Below are 21341 nucleotides of genomic sequence, written 5' to 3'. Positions count from 1 at the left end.
CTACAAATACCCCCGCCATCGATGAGAAGAGTGGACAAGTATAGGACACACATGTACTCCATCAATGATTTAAAAGCTAGAATGACCTCAGACATTTATTAAGTGCCTACTGTGTTCCAGGCATTGTTCTGGGTGCTAGAAATACCAAAAAAATGAAAGTTTCTACTTGCAAGAAACTTAAATTCCAGTTTTAAATAACCAGTACATATATGAAATATATGTGTATATAGGGAAAAATATAGGAGAGAAATAAACAGGTGTGTGTGTGTGTGTGTGTGTGTGTGTGTGTGTGTGTTAGCAACTGGGATCGGTAAAAGTTAGATTTAGAAAGTGGTGTTTGAGTTGCATCTTGAAGGAAGAGAGGGAAATCTAGGAGACCAAGGTGAGGAAGGAGGACATCCCTGGCCCAGACCTGGGAGATGAAGAGATGTGTGTGAGGAACACAGGGGAGGTCATTTTAGTTTAGTTATAGTTATGGGTCTCTTGTATAATGAAGCTAGAAAGATGCATTAGGGCCTAGTTGGGAAGGGCTTTAAAAGCTAAACAGAGGAGTTTATATTTGATCCTAGAGGCAAAAGGGAGCCATGAGTAGGCTGCTGATGATCATACCTGTGCTTAAGGAATATCACATTAGCAGCAGTTTTTAGGTTGGGCTGCTGTGGTGAGAGACTTGAAGCAGGGAGACCAATTAAAAGGGCCTTGTAATTGTCTAGGTAAAAGGTGACAAGGACCTGAATTAGGCTGCTGGTGTAGTAGAAAGAAGTGATCAGATGTTGTAGAAATAGAATGAGCAGGATTTGATGATGAATTGGGTCTATAGGATAGAGGAGAGTGATTATTTGGAGAGAATGCTGAGGTTTTCCTCGAATAGGAAGTGTGGTGGAAGTTCAGAGAGGGGGAGGTTTGACCATTAGCACTAATAAAGTTACTGAAGCAAGAGATAAAAAAAGAGATGAGGTCATGCAGAGCCAAGATGGAGGAGTGGTAGGAAGCAGTGGGGCAAGCTTTCTTCCATACAACTCCTCTAGCAGATCTGGAAAATAAATACAAGTCCTGATGGGAAAATACAGACAAAGTCACAGTGAGTCATTTATCCAGTGCAGCTTAGCATATTGAGACAGACAAAACTGTCTTTGGATGCTGGGGATGGAATTGGGACAGGAGTATGCCAAGATGAAGCCTTAGATCCCTACTGGGGCACTTCAAGGTAGACAGATGTGAATTGACAACTTTGTTGTCTGCTACCCAGTTCTGGGTCACAGCTTGGCAAAATTTGATCTAGAATTCCTCGAAAAGATGAGTGAAGCAAGATTTAAAAAGAGTAAAAAAATGTTTCTATAAATGAAATGAGAATGCTTGAAGAAAATATTGGAAAAGAAATGATTGATATGGAAGAAAGAATTAGAAAGGAAATTAATTGCTTGACACAAGACGTACAAAATCTTTCCCAAGTAACAAAACACTTTTAAAATGAAAATGGATCAAATGAAGCCATTGACTCTGTGAGACAACAAGAAATATTAAAACAGTTAAAATACTGAAAATATAAAAGAAAATGTGAGGTATCTCATAGCAAAAACAACTGATGTGGAAAACAGATCAAAAAGAAAAAATTGAAAAATCATTGGACTATCTGAATACCATGACCAAAACACCTAGACATCTACTTTCAGGAAATCTTAAAAGAAAACTGTCCATATCTCTTAGAACCAGAGAAAAAGTGAAAATAAAATCCACAAGTTACTTCCTGAAAGAAATCCCCAAATGAAAATTCCCAGGAACATAGTATCTAAAATCCACAGCTTTAAGCCAAAGGAAAAATATTGCAAGCAGTCAGAAAGCATCCAAATAATAAGGAGCCACAATTAGGATCCCACATAATTTAGCAGCTGTCACTATGAAGGAGAGGAGAACTTGGAATATAATATTCTAGAAGGCAAAAGATGTAGGCTACAGTCAAGAATAACTCACCCAACAAAACTGAGTATAAATACGGGGTTGGGGGTGGGGAGGGAATCTTTAATGAAATAGAAGACTTCCAAGCATTCCTGATAAGAAGACCATAGCTGAGTAGAAAATTTAACTTACAAACATAGGAGGCAAGGGAAGCATAAGAAGGTGAATATGAACATTAAATCATAAGGGACTATAATCAAGGTTAAACTATTTACATTCTTCCATGGAGAAGATACATTTAACCTCTCAGAATTCTTATCATCATCAGTGGTCACAGAATTTAATTTGGCAGAAGACCTGGGAATGATTCTGTTATGTTTTGATGATCTTAAAAGAAGAATGGAAAGGGTGGAGGAAGAATACATTGGGAGAGGTGGGAAGGGAGAGAAAGAATGGGGAAAATATCTCATATGAATACAGAAGAAGTAGTCTATACAACTCATTTGAACTGATCAAAATAAGAAAGACTGCGCATACACAATATTAGGTACAGAGGTACATTTCACTCAGCAGGGAAATAGGGAAAAGAGAAAGTGGGGGTGGGGTGGGTGGGAATTAGAGGGAGAATAGATTAAGGGAGGGATTAATCCTAAACAAAGCAAATTCTAAGTATCTACAAAAATATTTATAGTTCTTTTTGACTTAGCAAAGAATGGAAATCTGAAAAACTGCTCATAAATTGGGAAATGGTTGAACAAGTTATGGCATATAAATATAATAGAATACTATTGTGCTGAACTCTTACAGGATAATACCCAGACATGATTCCAGAGGATTTATAATAAAACAACTTCCTACTTCCTGATAGGAAGATGAAGCACTAAGAGTGCAGAATGAAACACATTTATTCTTGACATGGCAAATGTGAACATTTGCTTTGATTGACTCTTCATGTTTCTAATAGTTGATATTTTTCTTGTGTTCTGACTTGGTTTGGGGGAGGGGGGTGAGGTCAGTGGAAGGATAAGAACAAATAAAAAAATTTTTTTAAATGAAATAAGAGCTCCAATTTTTAAAAGCTGTCAGAGAACAATTACCTTAGAATAGGTGAAAATCTTTAGCCAAATCGTTAACTCTATGAAACATAAATGGAGCTATGAGAACTTTTAATAATTCTGAGAGACAAAAAGAAATATTAGAACAAAATTTTAAAAATTGAGAAAATAGAAAATGTAAGATACTTTACTGTTAACAATTGATCTGGAAAAGAGGTCAGAGAGACATAATTTAAGAATCCTGAGACTCCTTGAGAATCATGACACCCCCCCCCCCCAATTTTGGTTGTCACATTTCAAGAAATCATAAATGAAAATTGTTCAGATTTACTAGAGTAATAATAACTGATATTTTGTATAGTGCTTAGTATGTACCAGTCACTATACTAAACACTTTACAGTTATTGGCTCACTGATCCTCACAACAACCCTGGGAGGGTAGGTGTTATTACTGTTCCTATTTTATAAATAAGGAAACTAAGGTAAACAGATTAAGTGACTTGCCCAGGGTCATATAACTAGTAAGTGTCTGAGGCCAGATTTGAACACTGGTACCTCAGGGTAAATTGAAAATAGAATGTACCAGTTAACTTCCTGAAGAAATCCCAAAATGAAAAGTCCCAGGAATGTTATAACCAAAACCCACAGCTTCCACAGATTGAAGATTTAAAAAAAAAATGTGAGAAGCCAGAAAGAAAGAATTCAAGCACTAAGAAACCACAGCCTAAGACTTGGCAGCAATTGTCTAAAAGAGAGAGAATCATGGAATTCCAGAAGGTAAAATATAAAGGCTTACAGCCAAAAATAAATTACCCTGCAAGACTGTATAGCCTTGTAGGAAAATAAATAGACTTTTAATCTAATAAAGAACTTTAAAGTGTTCCTGATGAAAGCATGAGAGCTGAGTAGAAATTTGAATAAATTTGAGCAATTTTAGGGGGTCTAACTGATGATGAAATGCTTCTATATAGAGAGAAGAGACAATAGGCTTTTGAAATTCTAACATCTTTCGTTAAAGGTTACAGAGGGAGTTAATTGAGATAAACAAGTTATGAGGATTGTGTTGTTTTAAGTTTATAGTTTTAAGAGCAGAAAGAAAAAAAAAGAATGTATTAGGGAAGAAGTTAGAAAGAAAGGATTCAAACTTACTGTATCTCATAATTGAGGTGGCCAGAAAAAGAATATGCAACAATCATGGAGGAGAAGGGGTAGGGAAGACAGATAAATCATTCAGAAGTGTATACACACACACGCACACACACACATTTTGGTGGTATAATACATTGAACTCAACGGGAACAAATTGGGATAAGAAAAGAGGGCAGTTTAAGATGGAAAATAGAGACAGGTAGGGAATAGTCACAACCAGAAAAACCTCTACCTTTGTGTGTGGGTGTGGGTGAATTTTAAAGGTGGAACCAAGAGGCACAAAGAGAGTAAACCAAAGACTGGAGTCTGGACAAGAGAAAGAGAGAAAGTGAGAAAGTGCCATCAGCAAGAAGCAGATCACTTCAGTTTTGGATGACTAGTGTTCATCATGTTCCTTCAGTTTTCTTACATTCTTCCTATTTGAAGAGCCAGGTTGGGGGCAAAGAGAAGAAAACTTATTTGGATATTATAGAGGGAAATACATAGCTATCATAACCATGAATATGAATGGGATGAGCTTATGCAAAAAATGGAAGAGAATATCCTAATGAGTTAGAATTCATAGTCTAACAGTGTGTTGTTTTATAAGAAACAATTGAATCATAAAGATTCACACAAAGTTAAAATGAGGGACTGGAGTAGAATTTGTTACGTTTCAGAAGACACTCAGAAAAGCAGATGTGGCAATCATGAGTTCAGACGAGGCAATAGTAAAAAAAATAGAAATTGTTAAAAAGAAAAAACCTATGTTAAGCTTAAATACAAAGATAATGAAATAGTATCAGTACTCACTGTACATACACTGTATAGCATAGCATCTCTTAAAGGGAAAATTAGTTTGTGACAAAGGAGAAATAAGATTAAAACTATAATATTTCAGGCTCTCAATGTGTTCTCTTAGTCTCAGATAAATCTTGTTAGGGTAGAGACTGGATCTAATTTCATTAGTATAGAAATATTCCAGGTGAGGAACCTCCCTTTACCAATTGATGCAGGTTGGCATCTTCTCTGTTACTTACAGTCTTACTAGCTAACATTTATATAGGATTGTAAGGTTTGCAAAACACTTTACATGTTATCTCATTTAATCCTCATAACAACATTGTGAGGTAGTGCTATTATCCCCTTTTTACTGATGAGGAAACTGAGTCTGAGTGGGTGAGTGACTTGCCCAGGATTACACAGCCAGTAAATTCTGGGACAAGATTTGAATTCAGGTCTCCTTGACTCCAGCACCAACATTTCATCCCCTCTACTCCCTAGCTGCCTCTTAGAGAGCTGCTTAGAAAGTGAAAGGTTAATTGACTTATGAGGGAGAATAGGAATTGCATCTTTCTAGCTTCAAGATCCACTCTTATCTACTATACTCTTCTGATTCTATATCTAATTTTTCTAAAGTTCTGCTCATGTCTTTATTTTTTTTACTTGTTTATTTTTTGGTTAAATTTATTTTAAATATAGGCTATCCACTGATTTAAGATTTATTCTAAAATTTAGGCACCCCACTGAACTTACCATAGGAATCTGAATGGAACTTTAAAAAAGTTAGATATGATAATGATTACTGAATGAGCACAGAAAGGAATGTATATATTCCATATAGCCTTCCTTCCCTGTATTTGTATGGCACACTCAGTATTGGTTTGACAATATCTATCAAAAACTTTTTTCTTGTGATTTTATGGATCATTCTTATATCTGAATGGTTGGAAGCATCAGTTTAGTTTGTGATAATGGTCCAGTTCCAAGACAGTTTATTGGTAGAAATCTCTAGGATATTTTGAGGTCTATATTTATAGTATGGGGATTTGTTATATCTCAGCCCATAAAATATAGTAAGCTTCTGAGGTATAATTTTAGTCACCGGGTCATGTCTAAATGTTTACAATTTGCAATAATGTTGTTTTATAATTTTCCCCATTTTTTCAGAGTATACAGTACTCACTTGAGTGGATTTCCTGATAACAATCTTTCTATAATTTCTGGGGATAGTGACTTGGTGGTCTTGAATTGCTAGCATGAGCCCTTTCATTTTCACAAAGAAATTATTATGACTTGGTTATGTTCTTTTTGTGCTTTTTTGTGAACATGTATTAATTATATTAATAATTATGTGTTATATATTATTACATAATAATAATGACTGAATTAATATAGATGTTACCTTTTGATTCTGTTTTTGGATCTCACCTGTTTTCATGGTCTCTGTCAGGAGGCAAACAATTGTTGATTATAGTCTATATGTACCAGTGGTATGTACCTGTGGTCCACCACCACGAATATTGTTCAGAGAAGTGATATCTTCTTGATTCAAAAATATTTTACTTTTTTTTTTTTACCTATTTTTAAATATTCTGTAATAATTATCTTGTCTAATAATGCTTGTTCTTTTGGTAAGAATGTTATTATTTTGTTTTGTTTTTAAGATGGTAGACCCTGTATTTTGTTACTATTATGTGTGTTTTTGTTAGGATACTTTCCAAATCTGATCCATTTTGTAATTTTATGTTTAGATTAGTTGGTATTATGTAGGTGTTGGTTATTTTAAAATATTTTTTCCACATTCAGTTTTGATTTCAAGAAACCATTTAAGTCTCTTAGCATAATTGGCCATAGCATTCTTGATATCCTTAGGCTTAATATATGTTGGAAGAAAACAAATTATTTGTAGATAATCACCTTCATCTATTAATTCAGTATGTCCTCTCTTCAGTCTTGAAGCTTTCAGTGTCTTTCTTGGATGTGCATAAAGAATCTTAAACTTAAGAATTTTACATTGTTCAGATGACATTTTGATGGCTTTAAAGAAAGATTCCACAAGTTGAAGCTGTCTAATGTGTTTTTTTTTTCATGGAATCCTGTAGATGTATGTTATCCATATATATCTATTGATCAGTAGGATGTTTTATTTCAACTATTTTTAATTTGAATGCTATACTTCTTCTTAGGATAGATGATAATGGGTTTAAACTGTCTTCCTGAGGAATGTCACATTTTTTTGTCAATTGTTCTTGACATATTATTGATAGTGCGTTTTAAATAGAGAATACTTTTCTATGTTGATTTCAAATACTGTAGTGTTCTAGTTTTACTTGGGTCTCTTTTATATATTTCATTAATTATGGAAATGGGTTAAAGGCTTTGTTATCAACAGAAATAGCATAAATTTTTATAGCACTTCCCAGCAGGTTATCGACTAAATTACCACATTTTCCTTTGTAACCCTTAGGACTTTTAGACATCTCCTCTTTTCTTTTTTTTTTTTTTTAAATGCAATTTATTTATTTCACATATTTGGTTTTCAGCATTGATTTTCACAACAGTTTGGATTACAAATTTTCTCCCCATTTCTACCCTCCCCCCCACTCCAAGATGGCTTATATTCTGGTTGCCCTGTTCCCCAGTCAGCCCTCCCCTCTATCACCCCCCTCCCCTCTCATCTCCTTTTCCCTTCCTTTCTTGTAGGGCAAGATAAATTTCTACGCCCCATTGCCTGTGTATCTTATTTTTTAGTTGCATACAAAAACTTTTTTTGTTTTTGAACATCTGATTTTAAAACTTTGAGTTCCAAATTCCCTTCCCTCTTCCCTTCCCACCCACCCTCCCTAAGAAGTTGAGCAATTCAACCTAGGCCACACATGTATTATTATGTATAACCCTTCCACAATACTCATGTTGTGAAAGGCTAACTACATTTTGCTCCTTCCCAACCCATCCCGCTTTATTGAATTTTCTCCCTTGACCCTGTCCCCTTTCCAAAGTGTTTGTTTTGATTACCTCCACCCCCTTCTGCCCTCCACTCCATCATCCCCCCGCCTTTTATTTTTTTTTTTATCTTCCTCCCTCTTCTTTCCTGTGGGGTAAGATACCCAACTGAGTATGTATGGTATTCCCCCTCAGGCCAAATCTGATGAGAGCAAGGTTCACTCATTCCCCCCTCACCTGCCCTCTCCCCTCCTCCCATAGAACTGCTTCCTCTTGCCACCTTTATGCAAGATAATCCACCCCATTCTATCTCTCCCTATCTCCCTCTCTCAGTATGTTACTCTCTCATCCCTTAATTTCATTTTATTTCTTTTAGCTATCTTCCCTTCATCCTCAACTCACCCTGTGTCTGCTCTCTCTCTTTTACATATATATATATACACATACATACACATACATACATATACACATAGATACATACATACATACACATTCACTTATATATATACATAAACATATATATATATATATATATATATATATATATATATATATATATATATATATATATATATATTCCCTTCAACTACCCTAATACTGAGGTCTCATGAATCATACTCATCATCTTTCCATGTAGCAATGTAAACAAAACAGTTCAACTTTAGTAAGTCCCTTGCAATTTCCGTTTCTTGATTACCTTTTCATGCTTCTCTTGATTCTTGTGTTTGAAAGTCAAATTTTCTATTCAGTTCTGGTCTTTTCACTGAGAAAGCTTGAAAGTCCTCTATTTTATTGAAAGTCCATATTTTGCCTTGGAACATGATACTCAGTTTTGCTGGGTAGGTGATTCTAGGTTTTAATCCTAGCTCCATTGACCTCCGGAATATCGCATTCCAAGCCCTTCGATCTCTTAATGTAGAAGCTGCCAGATCTTGGGTTATTCTGATTGGGTTTCCACAATACTCAAATTGTTTCTTTCTGGCTGCTTGCAGTATTTTCTCCTTGATCTGGGAGCTCTGGAATTTGGCGACAATATTCCTAGGAGATTTCTTTTTGGGATCTATTTGAGGAGGCGATCGATGGATTCTTTCAATTTCTATTTTGCCCTGTGGCTCTAGAATATCAGGGCAGTTCTCCTTGATAATTTCCTGAAAGATGGTATCTAGGCTCTTTTTTTGATCATGGCTTTCAGGTAGTCCAATAATTTTTAAATTATCTCTCCTGGATCTATTTTCCAGGTCAGTGGTTTTTCCAAGGAGATATTTCACATTGTCTTCCATTTTTTCATTCCTCTGGTTCTGTTTTATAATATCCTGATTTCTCATAAAGTCACTAGCTTCCACTTGCTCCAATCTAATTTTTAAAGTAGTATTTTCTTCAGTGGTCTTTTGGACCTCCTTTTCCATTTGGCTAATTCTGCCTTTCAAGGCATTCTTCTCCTCATTGGCTTTTTGGAGCTCTTTTGCCATTTGAGTTAGTCTATTTTTTAAGGTGTTGTTTTCTTCAGTGTATTTTTCAGTATTTTTTTGGGTCTCCTTTAGCAAGTCATTGACTTGTTTTTCATGGTTTTCTCGCATCCTTCTTATTTCTCTTCCCAATTTTTCCTCTACTTCTCTAACTTGCTTTTCCAAATCCTTTTTGAGTTCTTCTATGGCCTGGGGCCAGTTCATGTTTTTCTTGGAGGCTTTGGTTGTAGGATCTATGACTTTGTTGTCTTCTTTAGGCTGTATGTTTTGGTCTTCTTTGTCACCAAAGAAAGAATCCAAAGTCTGAGACTGAATCTGGGCGCGTTTTCGCTGCCTGGCCATATTCCCAACAACTGCTTGTAGATTACAGAGTTCTATGTTCTACGTTTGGGGGGGAGGTGCCAGCTCTGTCAGAGCCGCACTCCTCCTTCCCCAAGGACCCCCAGTCCAGACTGGGCTTAGATCTTCAGCAGGCTGTTGCACTCCTGCTCTGATCCGCCACTTAGTTCCTCCCACCAGGTGGGCCTGGAGCCGGAAGTAACAACAGCTGTAGCTGCCCCACCTCCGCTGCCCCCGGGGCTGGAAGCTGAACCGCTAACTCCTTCCACTCCTGCAGCTTTTCCCACTAACCTTCTCCGCAGTCTTTGGTGTTTGTGGGTCGAGGGGTCTGGTAACTGCTGCAGCTCACATATTCAGGGCGCTAGGGCCCCCTCCGCCCGGGTTCTGGTCTGGATCGTCCACGCCGCTCAGGCTGGGCTCTGCTCCACTCCGTTCCCAGCTCCCAGCTCCGTGTGGAATAGAGCTCACCCAGAGACCATCCGGGCTGTCCTGGGCTGGAGCCCTGTTTCCCTCTGCTGTTCTGTGGGTTCTGCCGTTCTAGAATTGGTTCAGAGCCATTTTTATAGGTTTTTGGAGGGACTCCGGTACGGAGCTCACTCTAGTCCGTGCTTACCAGCCGCCATCTTGGCTCCGCCCCCTCCTCTTTTCTTTTTAGCTAAGTTATTGCTTTCTTATATGTATTCCTAGATTTTTTTGAATGATAAAAACTCTGAATGCTTTATTTATAAGGTACATAAACATGTAATTGGCCTCTGTTTGGTGAAGTTGGCGGTGTTTTCAGTCTTGAGGTACTAGTTTCATGTTGTCCTTTGGATGGGATGAGGTTTTACAGTCTGAGAAAAAGTTGGTAAAATGCCTTGATAATAATTTATATCTCATTGTTTGTGCCCCAAATTATGGATTTTATCTAAATCTGTCATTTTATGGTTTTGCAGAGACGTTAGTTTTCATCTCTTTTGACATAACTAACTATTGGAGCACAAGATTTCTGTTTCTCTTTACTCCAGCTTACATTTTTGTTGTATTGGGTTTCTTGTGACCAAACAGAAGAACAGAAATTTTCCACATCCTCTTTCAGGGGCCCTCTGTCTCAACCTCTGATTTCTTTATTTACTAAATATCAGTAGTAAAGTTTTTCATTGATGTTAAAATTGCTTTGACTGCTCATAAACCTAAACCTTTTGACTTTTACCTTCAGCTACTGATTAAGGTAATCCAGAATTTTTATTTTGCTTTTGTTTTCCAAATTCTTTTAAAAAAGTTTTTAAATTTTCGATTGGGCCATATGGCATTCAGCTTTTTGTTTATAGCATTCCAAATTTTTATTATTAGAGAATCACTGAACAGGGTTATTTTTCCCAAGGAATCTTGAATGATCTTGGGACACCTTGCTGTAAAAGAGCTGATGAGGCTTAATTTTGTTCTATCAATCAAATATTTCTTCTAAATCATCAACAGTATCTTGCCTTGTTGTGATACTGGGACACAGAGTGCTACTCAGGCCCAGTATGCAACCCAGTACCACCCCTTCCCTCACTGCAACTGTTTCTTTTGCAGTTGGGATAGTCATGTCATACAGACTAGAACAAAAACCAAATCAGTGGTATCACCAAAGCCCATTTCTGTAGCATTTCTGGACTCCTGCCAGGACTTCATCAGGACCATAGCAGTTTGAGGGCACGTGAAGCCCTTATATTACCGTGGCCCTAGCTGGCATTCCCTTACTTTGCTATTGTCTACCCCCACCTTCATTCCATGACATAGATGTTGTTGGGGTTGTTGTGATTATTGTGAAAGGATGATAGAAGTATGTTCAATATTGTCTCATAGAATGGAGAGAAATAGTGAGAAGTAAAATCTAAAGAAAGCTTGGTAAGATATACAACAAAGCAAAATCATCTCAAGGGAAATTATCAATAAAAATGAAAGGAATACAAGGAGAAGAAAAATGGAAAAGATTTTAAAAACATTCTGACAAATTATTTTCTTCATTAAGGTCCCTACCATCACAGTCTTGAATGTACTTATAAAGGAAGCAGAAATGGTGCTAAAGAGAATAAAAATGGGAAAATTTGCCAGATTCAACCAAGTGTTATAAAGACGAGATAAGTACTAAAGCTGATACTATTGTTAGGGCTTTGAGGGACTAATGTACGACATCTGAAAGACCAGGAAATAACAAAGCTACGGACAAAATCTTGGACCTTTTTAACACCAGAGGAAAATGACCAAGTGACTGCTATACCTATTGACATATATCTCTGTTTTCCCATCTATAAAAAATATTTGAGAGTCATCTATGCATGAATTGAGGACATCTTCAATGAAGGTGTTAGTAGTTATTGAGCGAGAATTTATTAAGCACTTATGTACTAGACTTTCTCAGGCAGTATTCAACACTGGACCACATCTTTCACATTTCACAGTTAACTGAAAAGTGTAGCAAATACAAGATCTCACTTTTCCTTATTTTTTACAATAATGAAAAAAAAAAAAACGCAAAACTGAGCTTCATAGGCTATTTTACAGCAAGGAGTCCACAAGATCATCCAAGATTCCTTGGAAGAAATAGCCCTGTTCATGATCCTTTGATAGTAAAAATTAGGGGTTCCATAAAACAAGGAAATGTGTGCTTAACACTGTCATTGAGGAGATGTAATGGTGAATACAGTTCAGAGAGGGATTCCCTGTGGCTGGTGAGATCCTCAAGGTGTTCTTGTTTACAGATGATTTTGTGCCAACTACATCCAGCCCAATGACATTTCAGAGAATCCTGAAAGAGATCTGTAACAACTAAGGAATTTGTCTTGTACATCTACACAGGAAAGACTCAGTGGATGAAAAATGTCTATTGCTCAGATTTCAATTTGTATTTGGATGTAATGTAGAGCTAATCCATTAGTAGTATATCTGGTACAGACAGTACAGATGGACAGCTAATGGGTCCAGGAAGATGAGAGGACTGAATTGCTTTCAGAAAAGTGCAAAGCTCTTTAACTGACCCTAATTTCTCATGAAAGCAAAGGCCTGTCCTTTCAATACTAACATTTTGCAAGTTGTTATATGGCATTGGGACATGGAACACCATTGCCTCTGAAGAATGAATACCACATAGAGGAGCTGGGCATGACAGGTGTGAGTGGGCAGCAACACATAACAAACGAGGTACTCTGAAGAAAAATAGGAGTAAAGAGTGTCATCAAGAAATTATGTGACAGGAAGAGAAGGTGGTCTGTCACATGGCAAGAGCAAGGAGTGAACATTGAACAGCCACAGTGCTCCACTGGTACCTTCATGCAGTCAGTAGAAAGTAAGAAGGTCTTCTAAGATGTTATTTGGACACCCCATGACCCTCCCCACCTTGCCATGGTGAACTTGGGGAGAGCATGGAAAAGCATTACACAGTGGGGCAGCCTAGGATGTATTTTGATCTGTGTCCTTGGAGGAAACGCCAGAATCATTGAGATCACAAATCCATTTGAATATTTGAGAATGAAGTGTTTCTGTTTGTTGTTTTGGCAGGGCAGTTGGGGTTAAGTGACTTGCCCAAGGTCACACAGCTAGTGCATGTGTCAAGTGTCGGAGGTTGGATTTGAACTCAGGCCCTCCTGACTCCAAGGCCGGTGCTCTACTCAGTGCGCCACCTAGCCGCCTGAAAGAAGTATTTCTAATGAGTGGAAAATTTACAAAGTGATTGAGTAAAAATCCTGTGAAATACGTAGGGACTTGCTATCATAATTTATTAAATCAGCTCTAGAATAATAAGCCAATAATTTAATCGTTATTTGGCTTTTACCTTATGCTAGTAGTTAGATAATTTAAATTTAGAGTACAATTTGTCAAAGATTTCACTCGTACATAAGTATCTAATGAAGCAGAGGAATATATTTTTACTGGCTAAGCCTGTAGATTGGGAGTTACTGAACTTTCGACTTTTAGAAATATTTTCAGTGTTCAGAAATTGGTTACTTTACAGGAACAGGCTCATTAGCTATAGATGTGATTTCTTAGGATGCTTTACAATTTAAAGTTTTATTTTTTAATCTTTGGATAACGTTATTCTTTTGTAGTTGTTGTAGGACTTTAAAAAAAATGCAGTGATTTTAGGTTTCTTTTTGTTTCACTTTATATAATTTTCCAGAGTACTGGAATTAAGCTAGCTTAATTTTATTCTAGTCAGCCCTTTGCTTTAGATTTTTCAAAACAAGCTCAGAATAGGTTGAAACTCTACACAAATTGCTGCCACAGGACAAAAGTGCTGATCAAGTTAAATCAACCCCTGTAATGTGTATTGAAAAGAAAACCTCTCCTCTCTACCCCCCAATTTGAAGAACAAGCATTTTAGTTGCCAACCAGAGCTGACTTTAAATGGACCAGCTGTCTGTATTAGAAGGATAGGGTTGCTAAGGTTACCATGTCTGTTTGAAGAAGAATGCAGCTGAGATGGCAAGTTCTTGATGTGTGAGCTGAGGGAAGGAATTTAGTGTGATCATGCATCAGCCTTCCTAATCACATGCTCCCAGAGCTCTGTGTGGGCGGCATGTAAAAACTACAAGTCTGCACTGGGGCTTGTGTGTGGTTACAATAATTTTGTTTTTGTGGGAGCGAGAGGGTTTATAGTTTAGATCGAAAATGCCAAAGTTGTGCGAGTGATTTTTGTTTTTAAAGGATCCTTCTGAGATATAAAAAATAGAGTTAAATTTATCATTGTACATAATGGGCAAACAAATCATTATTTTTAAAAAGTATACTTACCCTTGTTAATTTTGTTATGATATAACATTATTCCTCCAGTTTTTTTTCCCTTCATGGTCACTCAGCCTTGTTAACATTTTCCCTGCATTTCCTGAAGAAAGCATGTTTTCCATGTAATGTACACGATCCTATTTAATAAATAGACACAAAGTTATATTGGGCAAAGTTCTGAAAGAAGTGGGGTTAATCTGTTCCATTTCTTCTTTTGAAATCTCTCCCTTTCCAAGGAGATCTTATCTGAGAAAGGTACATTGGGGTTTTTTTTCCGTGAAGCCTCCAAGTGGAGATCTGGCATCACATCTGAGAAATAAATGGCTCATTCGGTGAAATGAACTTCATTAAGAGAAAGGTAGAGAAAGGTATAAATCATTTTATACGTGTGAAACATTCTTTAATTATTTACCATAGACTTAATTGCCAGCTTGGAAGATGCCTGTTTATACATTATTTTATGTATATTTGATCCTTTTTCTTTTTTGTTTTCCATAATTCAGTGATGCTTTGATGGTCATGCATGAGACCTTAATTGGCTGTAGAGTACATAAGAAATAAATACTTTGAACAGTGGCAACAGTGCCCCCCACTAAACGAAATTGATTTCACAGAAAGCAAATAGGTTATGGTAGTTATCACTTTAACTTGGTATAGTTAAATTCAAGATGCATTTTTTTAAAGGGTGGATTTTTTTTAAATTCAGTTTTTGACCTTTTTGTTTCATTATCATCCCAATTGCTTAACATTTTGTTAAGCATCAAGATGAATTTAGTTTTTCAGTTTGGTATCTTGGAATAGAGTATAGTCAGGTATTGAGCATTTATTAAATGCCTACTATGTGCCAGGCCCTATGCTAAGCACTTGAGATACAAAGAAATTCAAGAACAGTCTCTGTTCTCAAGGAGCTCATGGTCTACTCAAGGAGATAATATGAAAGCAAATTATTTACAAACAAGGCATATACAAAGTAAGCTAGATACAATCTCCAAGGGAAGGCACTAGATTAAAAAAAATGGAAGATAAGTTTTCAAATAAGCTTATCTTCTGTTGTTTTAATGATTTTCCGTGAACTTAGATATCTTAGAAATAGTTACAGAGTTGTAATTGCAATGAGTGATACATTTCCAAGAAACATTGATAAAAAATAAATGATGTATCCAGATTGTTTTAAACTGGTAATACTTAGAGATCATGGAATAGGAATTAGGATATCTGGCACCTAGGTGTTGCAATGGATAGAGCATTGGATTTGAAGTCAGGAGGACCCAGGTTAAAATTCCACCTCAGGCACATAACTAGCTGTCTGATCCTGGGCAAATCACTTAACCTCTGTGAGTTTCAGTTTCTTTATAAAAAGGGCGTGGTGGTGGTGGTAATAGTACCTATCTTACAGGACCAAATGAGATAACTTGGTAAGCACTCTGTAAATGTTAAAGTGCCATATAAATAATAATAATAATTAGCATTTTATGATTTGTAAAGCTTTACATAGTTCTTATTTTTATTTTAGGTTAATCATTTTGATGTCTGTGCTACTACAAAGTTGTTGCCTGTGGGACCTAGCCCCACTTCCTTTCCTTCACCCCTACTTGCACATTTCTTAGGCCTATGTTAATATGGGTTCCTCAATTTACAAAACAGTTGTTCACAAAATTTATAGGAAAGTCAAAGCCAGTAAGTACCTGGTCCTTTTCAGAACCAGGGAAAACAAATGTGAGAAACATGGCCTTTCGTATGAAAAGGAATGATCGTTTGGGGTTTTAATCGTCAAATTGCCCAGTACTCTCTCTTGACAAGTTAAGAAAGACTTGACAGTGTTTCATCCCTAGGCTAGGGAATTTGTTTGAAAGTGAAGCTGTCTATTTAAATGTTAACAGTTACCCCTTCCTTCCTCTCATCAGTCTTGTGTCACTTCTGCAGTGTCTGTGCACAATGTCCCCATGTCTCTCAGATGCACTTCATTTGGACTTGATGTCATATATGTCTCTATAAGTTGCATGTTTATGTTGTATATGTTACATATTTATTACTTTGGAGACTATCATTCCTCAGCTACTGAATAGTTGGCTCTGAAATAAGAATTGTGAATGTAATTTTGGATATGGCTGATATAGGAATTTGTTTCACTCGATCAAGCAATTTTGTTATCAGACTGTTTTTAATGGGGGGTGGAAAGCAAAGGGGACCAAGGATAGGGTTATCTTCCCTCTCCCCCCCTTCCCCAGAGGAGCAGAGAACAGAAGGAAGGCCTGAAGAAATCACACACAAGTGGGAAATTTTCTAAAGTTACATGTTAAATTTATTATAGACTTTTAAAAGAAAAGCAAGCTCTAAATAGTAGAGCATAATTGTTTCATGTACAGAGGATCCTCCCCTTCTGTCCTTTACTGTATATAGAAATGCTCATATTATGTGGTATTTGTTAAATTCACAATTTTTTTTTAAGAAAAAAAAAAACTGTGGAAATTTGCTTTATAAAAGCTGCTGCTTTGCCCCTGATACCATCCACCCACTTTTCATGATGGGGAAGCATTTCTAGTTATGGTCTCTCATCTTGAGGCCTAGGCAAGCCATGATAAATTCATACCTGCCTTAGCAGGAACCATTTTAAAGCACTAAGCCTTATGAAAGGGTCTTTCTGGTATCTACAGTCAAATATATGTCTATCATTTGCTCTGACCTTTGATACCTGTTTGATTCTTTAAACTTTGCCTTAAATATTTGGTTTCACTCACCATTTGATTGTGGCTTTAAATATTGATATTTGTCCTTAATCTTGGCTGTTGTCCAGTTCCAGACCACTTAATTCTACCTGTATATGCTTTTCCCTTTGGTTAGGCTCCAGTTTTCCTTGAGCTGCTTGGCTCTTCCCTGTCTCTAGGGAGCTAGGTGTTTTTATGAGTTACCTGAATTTCCCAAAGCAAATTTAGCCATCTTGAATATTTGTTAAAGCTCACCCTGTAATCCGCCTTTCCTGGAGCCTCAGCCTGATCACACCCTCTATCCATAGGTTTCCCACAGTGTTCTTATCCTAGGTACTTTTCCTCTTCTGCATCTATACTACTTAACTTCATGATCTCTTCAGCTCCTACTTTGGCTCTTATTGATTGGCCAACAGAGTCCCAGGTTATAACCCCTACTTGATCTTTATTTGGACCCCGATTGGCTCAGAATGAATGTAAAAAGCAACTGTCCAAAAACCCTGAGGTTCTTCCTCTCCCAGATTGGGTTTTGTTTTTTTTTAACTAGGTAAAGAGGCCATTCTCTGCCTCATTTCTTATTAAGCCTTAATCACTAAAGGAGTGTTGCCTCAGTCAACTTGAGATCTATTAAAGACCTTAGCTTGGAAAGTCTAAGGTTCCCCACTGCTTCCTGGGCCGTTTCCAGTTGTCCTGATCTATATCTGGCCACTGGAGGAGAAAGTGAGGCTGGCAACTTTGCACTAAAATCCAATTCACGTGCATGTCGTGAATCACTTTCCTGATGTCATGGTCTTCTTTGAGAATGAAGGACAAACAAAAACAGCAACCTATGCTAATGATTCTCATATTTCCCTATCCTGCCCTAACCTTTCTGCTGCGTCTCCAACTGATTTTCAGATGTCTCAAACTGAATATCCAGTAGACATCTTAAAATAAATATGCCCCAAATAGAATTCATTATCTTTTCCCCAAAACCCTTTCCTCTGATCTCCCTTATTGTTGTGTTCGTACTTCATTTTCGAAGAGGACCATGACATCAAGAAAATGATGAAATGACTTGCAGTTGACTTTGATTTGAGTGAGGAAGGATTGTACTAGGTCACCAGCCTCACTTTCTCCCCCAGAGCCATCTGGGTCGAGTGGCCTGATATTTCCTTTTTACTGTAGAGGGCAACACCCATCCTCCCAGTACATCAGGCTAGAGCCCTAGGAGTTATTCTCAACTCAGTGTCTCTCATGAGTGTGCCTTTTATCCAGTCTGTTACCAAGGTCTGTTTTCACTTTCACAACATCTGTTGAATATTCCACTTTCTTTCCTCTGACACTGCCACCACAATAGTGTAGACCTTCATCACTTCACACCTGAAATATTGTAATAGCTATTGATGGTTCCGCCTTCCTCAGATCTCTCCCCACTCTAATCTTTCCTCCGTTAAGCTGCCAAAGTGATTTTTCTAAAGCGCATGCCTGACTGCCCCTACTCAACTTCAGTAGCTCCTTATCCCCTCCAGGATCAAATATAAAGCCCCCTATTTGGCATTCAAAGCCCTTCATAACCTAGCCCCTTCCTGTCTTTCTGCTCCCCTTATACCTTCTCAACACAAACTCTTCAATCCAGTCACATTGGCCTTCTTGCTTTTCCATGAACAAGAGACTCCATCTCTCCTCTCCAAGCATTTTCTTTGACTGTCCCCCATGCCTAGAACACTGAATTTTTAAGTCCAGCAAGGCGTCATAAGCAGTTACTCTTGGTCTTTGAATGCTATCATCTTTGATATTTCTTAAGGTAGAAAATTCATTATACCCTTGTCCAAAGACTTTATTAAATGGTAACCAAGAGATTTAAAAGCTGCATTCACTGATAGGAAGGAGAGCAGCAAAGGGTGCAACAGTGATAAAAAAAATAGTTGAAGGTAGGTCTGGACATCTCTAAGGATCTCCCAAATGTTGTTCCCTAAGGAGAGAAGCTCTTTGTGGCGTGGTTCGTGATTCCGAAGGGCTAATATTGCATTTTAGGAGTCATAATAAGATTCTGGAATCTTTGAGTATTGTAATTTTGTAACCTCTTATATCTACCAGTAGTAATACCCTCCCTCCTGTCACAATAAACCACAGGTCTGACCAGGTCCCTCCTTCCTTGAACTCTAGTGGCTTCTTATTATCTCCGAGGTCAAATTTAAGCTCCTCTTCGTGGCATTTAAATCCTTCTGTAGTATGCCTTTTATTTCCATCCTAGTTATCTGTTAGGCCCCTTCACACATTCTGCATTGGAGATAGTAATGTTTTACTCTCCATGAACTACAATTCTGGAATGAGCAACTCCCCTTCCCCACCCCGCCCCAATGCAGCATAGCTAGCACAAGTCAGAAATTGTTCATATCCAAAAAGGGAAATCTGAAAAGCCATTTTGGAAGCTGCCATACAATTGCCCCATTTGAGTGCAATTTTGGAGGCTTACAGTATCCTACTCCTATCTCTGGCTAGCTGTAAAAATAACCTTTAGTAAATTCCTTTTGGATACCTAAGTCTTATGTATGAGTTTCCTTTCCCCTTTCCTACTGTAGACACTAGGTTATCACATTTTGTACCAGTTAATGCTATCATTTCTTCCTGATACCTAATTGCCAGATCAATTGATCTTTTCTCAGTTCTCATCCTTCTTGATTTCTTTATAATCTCTGACATGTTGACCATACTTTCCTCCTAGATTTGCTTTTCTGGGTTTTCATGATACCAGTGTCTCTTGGCTCTCTTCCTATCAGTCTGACTACTCCTCAGTCTCTTTTGCAGGATCACCATTTGTTATAGTTGAAGCCTGACTCAGGCTAGTCTAATACAGTAGAACCTCTGTTTATGAATTTAATTCGTTCTGAGATTCTGTTTGTCATGCAGTTTGTTTGTATTGTAAAGGGAATTTTCCCATAGGAAATAATGTGAAGTTGGATGATCAGTACTGCATCCCCAAAAATATTAATATAAAAATAATTATTTATAATTTTAAGTAAGTTTTTTTTTGTCCCTAATGCACCTGAAATACAGTAGCAATGATTAGTACACAATATAAACTGAAAATAAAACAAACTAATCCGCACTTTGCCTTTGAGAAGAGTTGTGGCTGGTGTGAAGGAGATGAGAGGGAGGAGGAGGAGGAAGGGTTATTGCTTGGAAGGAGAATCTCCTTCCATGAGAACATTGGGAATTTCAACATCAGAGTGTTCTCTCTTATGCTACTTTCACTAAAAGTAAGACTAACACTCCTGCCTTCACTTATTTTTCATTTTTTAGGATCGTTTTCATGTTTTGACTCGCTGATTTTTTTTCTTTTCATTTGCTTCTGACTAGCAGTCTATCTAACGATACTTGTTTTTGACGTTTTTTCAGAATGTCATAGAAATGTGATATTGCATCATCGTTAAAAATATTCGAGGCTCTCATTGCTACAGCCTCATTTGGATGAGGTTTTTCAACAAAATTTTGCACTTTTTCCCACATCTGATAAACCTTCCTAATCTCACTTGACTTGAGGGATTCCTCCGACCTGTCAACATCCTCCTCAGATGATATATCCTCCACAATCTCCTACTGTTGCTCCTCATGCAGATCCATCAGTTCTTCCCTTGTTAGCTCCTGGCTATGTTCCTCCACCAGCTCTTGAATGTCTTCAGCATTCACCTCCAGGCCCTTCACGAAGGGTCAATGCCAGATGAGGCCAATTAGGCGGTATACTGACCTGAGGTTCCTTTGTTTGATATATGAAAGCAAAAAAACCCAAAAAAACCCAAAACCATTGCCCTGTGAGCCCTTCAAGTCCAAACATGGTGTTCGTACTGCGAATCGTTGCTCGTCCCGCAAGACAGATTTTGCAAAAAATTTTTCCTCGTCTAGCAAAGCACATACATAAACCAGGTTACTCATAAACCAAGGTTCTACTGTAGTTCAGTCTTGAGATTTGAATAGAATGAAACATTTGTATCCCATCTAAGATTTGACACAAAGGTTTAGAGAAGGGAAGGCAATAAGCATTTACATAACACCTGCTGTGTGCTAAGCACTTTACAGATATCTCATTTGATCTTTAAAACACTGCAAGGTAAGTGCTGTAATTTTTCCCATATTATGTTTGAGGAAACTGAGGCACTGTGGAAACAAAGAAGGTGCATTTGCCATTAAATAAAAGTATGGAAACGTGTGGGAGAAATACTGTTTCCTATTTTTAAACTCCTCAAACTAATGAAAATCTTATTTCAGTTGCTGCCCTGAATTGCCCTAGTTTAGACCAA

The 21341-nt window shown here is 37.4% G+C and overlaps 1 protein-coding gene across 2 annotated transcripts in view; it reads left to right on the top strand.

Annotated features, from left to right (window-relative positions):
* FRS2 (fibroblast growth factor receptor substrate 2) overlaps positions 1-21341 on the top strand; it is a 123273-nt gene that overhangs the window by 51207 nt on the left and 50725 nt on the right. The window contains exon 1 of one of the 2 annotated variants that reach the window (XM_036759824.1): positions 14697-14724. The exons of the other annotated variant lie outside the window; for it this stretch is intronic. The gene's annotated coding sequence lies outside the window, so the exon portion shown is untranslated. Of the gene's footprint in view, positions 1-14696; positions 14725-21341 lie in introns of those variants that run through there. 2 annotated transcript variants of the gene reach the window in all.

This window comes from Trichosurus vulpecula, chromosome 5 (assembly GCF_011100635.1).
Source record: "Trichosurus vulpecula isolate mTriVul1 chromosome 5, mTriVul1.pri, whole genome shotgun sequence".
NCBI lineage: Eukaryota > Metazoa > Chordata > Mammalia > Diprotodontia > Phalangeridae > Trichosurus > Trichosurus vulpecula.
This window is presented reverse-complemented; position numbering and strand designations above follow the sequence as displayed.